This window comes from Equus quagga, chromosome 10 (genome assembly GCF_021613505.1).
Source record: "Equus quagga isolate Etosha38 chromosome 10, UCLA_HA_Equagga_1.0, whole genome shotgun sequence".
Taxonomy (NCBI): Eukaryota; Metazoa; Chordata; class Mammalia; order Perissodactyla; family Equidae; genus Equus; species Equus quagga.
This window is the reverse complement of record NC_060276.1, coordinates 18945695-18949229: the sequence shown is the minus strand read 5'-3', so window position 1 is coordinate 18949229 and position 3535 is coordinate 18945695.

Genomic DNA, 3535 nt, shown 5'->3' with positions numbered 1-3535 from the left:
CCTAATTTAATCCTTATAATAACCCTATGAGGCAGGATTCCACTATTATCCCTATTGAATAGATGAGGGAAACCTGAGATCAGAAAGGCTATATAAATTCTCCAATGTCACACAACTATGAAGTGGCAGAGCCAGGTTTCTAACTTGAGCTTCTCTGAGTCCAGAGCCCACGCATGCAACTAACCAATAGACCATTTGCAAGTCAGGTCATGGAAAGGAGTGAAAGCATAGTGTGGCTGGAGCACAGAGCATGTGGAAAGGAGGAACAGCAGCTACAGCCAAACTGTCAAACATCTTATTGGCAGCCTGAGGAGTGGGGGCTAGATCTTGTAAACAATGGGAAACCAAAGGAAGTTTTAAAGTAGTTGAGTGACAGTCAAAGTGGTGCTTTAAGAAGATTAATCTGTCAGCAGTGGAGAAGATGGATGGGAAAGGGGAGAGATTGGAGGCATTTAGGAGGCTATTGCAATACAATAGTGTGGGTGTAAGGTAGTGTATTAAGCACCTGAACTAAGAAAGCCAAAGACGGGAATGGTCGGAGAAGAGACATTGTGAAGGGAAAAGTAAAAGAAGTCCCTGACTAACTGGATGTGCGGGTTGAGGGAGAGGGAGAGGTAGGAATTAAATAAGGGGCACTGAGGTTTGGAGGCTTTCAAATTAGAAGAATGGGGATGTCAGGCACAGAGTTGTGGAACTGCTACCCTGGAGGGAAGTTTGGACTCGAGATTGAAACTGGGAGAAATCTCTAAAAAGTGATTCTTGCAACTGTGGAAATAAATGAGATCACCTTGGGGAGAGACAATAGCCAAGGGCAAAAGCTTGGAGGCTGCTTCCATTGAATTGGTGTAGCAACAGGGACAGTTATAAGGGAGATAGGCAAGAGACATCATTGGGAGGGGGAAGAAACAGGAAATTGTGAGAAAGGGATTTCAAGAAGGTTGATTTATCAACATTGTACATACGGCAAAGGGGTCAGAGAAAAAGGAGGATGAGAAAATAGTATTGATTTAGGTGATTAGAAGATCTTTAGTGATCGACAAGGAGCGTTCCCATAATGGAGCCAGATTTCAAGGAGACGAAGAAGAGGGAGAGTAGGGGTCCCACAATGGAGAGAGTAGGTGTAGAAAATGCTCAGGAGAATCTTTGTGGTGAAATTAAAGGAGCAAAATAGATATTTAAGGGGTACTAGGAACTACTCAAAGGTCATCTTAGGGTCATGATCCTAGTATATGTCTTAGCTGAAGGAAAATGTTTATTAATTAACATTTGCTAGTGCAGATGTAGAGATTAAAGATTTGGGGTCAGGGGTAATAGTGACTAGAACAAGACCCTGATGAATGTAAGAAAGGGTAGAATCAAAAGCTAGGTGGAATGTTTGCTTTGGCAAATATGGAGGTGATATCTACTTTTTTGGAAGATGAAGAAAAGAGAAAAGAGGCCAACTGAAGTTACAGAAATATTTGGAGATGGGGAGATGGCATTAAACTAGAAACAATCTGAATTTTCGAGGAAGTTTGTGTGCCGTATACTAACTGGTCTTGGTGTTGCCTGTAGGGAAAGAGAGCGGCCAGGGGACTGAGAGCTTCTGGAATGTGTCCCCAGCAACTGGCACAGCGCCTGGCACACAGAGTGCTCAATAAGTGTATTTTTTTCAATAAATAAGTGAATAAATGAACAAGATTTAGAACAACCACTATGATACATGAGCTATGATGTCACAGAAAGTGAGTAAAAGTATTGCGGAACAACACCCACTAGAATCGCTAAAATGAGAAAAATAAATGATTTCACAGTTAGTGAGAAACACGGAGCAGCTGAATTGGTCACACACTGATGGAGAGAGTGTGAACTGGTGCAATCACTTAGAAAAACTTTGGCAAGCAATGTCTACTATGCCCCATGAATCAGCGATTCCATTTTTAGGTATATATCCAATACAAATGAGTGTATTAGTTCACCAAAAAACATCAGCAAGAATCCCCATAGCAAGACAGAAAATTAATACACTCATAAGGGTTATGATGACCTGCGTGAGGTTGCTTAGATCATAAGTTGTAGAGCTGGGATTTGAACTCAGGGCTTTCTCACTATAAAGCTTACGCATTTGCCTCTAAACCACATTGCTACTGGACGTAATTTATTATGTCCAGCACTTTACATGTATTTTTACATGTATTGTTGCAATATGTGTAGTATTACCTACATTTTACAGATTAACAAACCAAGGGCCAGAATCTCCTTGCACAAATTCACACGGCTAGTAAACGGTGGATACATTTTTCCCACCCAAAAGCAGAAGTGTGAACTCAGAATTGCCTGGCTCCAAAATCCATGATCTTTCTCTTCCATCCAGGGGTGCAGGCTTTTCTCAAGTTTCGAAAAGTTTTAATAAGGAAGTATGGTGGACTGACACAGTTGGAAACATAGGAAGGGTGCAATGAAAGAACCCTGGCCAGTCTAGTCTTGATTGCCAAAAAGGCAAAAACCAAAGCCACAGCCAAGTAAAGTCCACCCCCATCTTTCTATCTGTGATCTACTTTATTATAAGAGCCTGGGAGCCAAGAATGGCTCTAGGTATACCGGTGAAGCGGACAACTATGGTTTTAGTAGTAACCACTCAACCCCTTTTTCAATCCTCTTACCTCTTGTAGGCAACCCTCTAACTCATATGTTTAACACATACACATGTACATATACGTGCACACATGTGTGCACAGGCCTCTAAAACTATTTTCTTAACAATCTACCTATTCATTGCAGAGGACTTGTTAAACACTCAAAGAAGTGTTCATGCCCGAGGTTACTTAGTGGCTTTAGCTATCCAGTTCAGGGAAACAGATCAAAACTATCCCCATTCATCTGGGTTCCAGTTCTAATTGTCCTCTCATAGGAGGTGTTCAGAGGTTTGTGGTAAATATCTCGGACTCTAGTTCTTCCCCATGCCAAGAGTACTAGAACACCCCTAGTGTAAACTCCAACTTCCCACATCCTAATATCTTTTTCACAAAGAGGCCCCTCCCAGGCCTCAAAACATTGCTTTTATAAAAGAAGCAATTCTGAGACATCCTAACCAAAGTGCACTGAGCTCCGGAGGGCGAGACAAGTTTTGAGGACACCAAGTTGGGTGTAAAGGCTCTGATCTTTGCTAGGTTGTCTCTTACTCCCACACAAGAAGCTTGCAGCACAAGCCCTATTGCTCTCTCTGTCGCTTCTCTCACCCTTTCTCCCCTGAGTCAGGTGTCTCAGGCTCAGAAGATGAGAATTAGTTGCCACGGTAACCTGTGGATGTGCCTGATAGCCTCTTCTCTCAGGCAGTTTTAGGCCCCGGACATGTGTTCTCAGTTCACCTCTTCTAATGTTCCCGAATCTAAGCCCAGGACCATATGCCAAGTTCCAGAGTATCTGTGTGTAGGTGATGCAGAGGCCCTCATGTACATCCAAGATAAGAGAAACAAGAAAGAGGAAACAGAGTAACAGAAAAGCAGAGTGCTTAAAAGAAGCTCTCTGGGGACAAGGAGGCCAGAGCCACTAATTT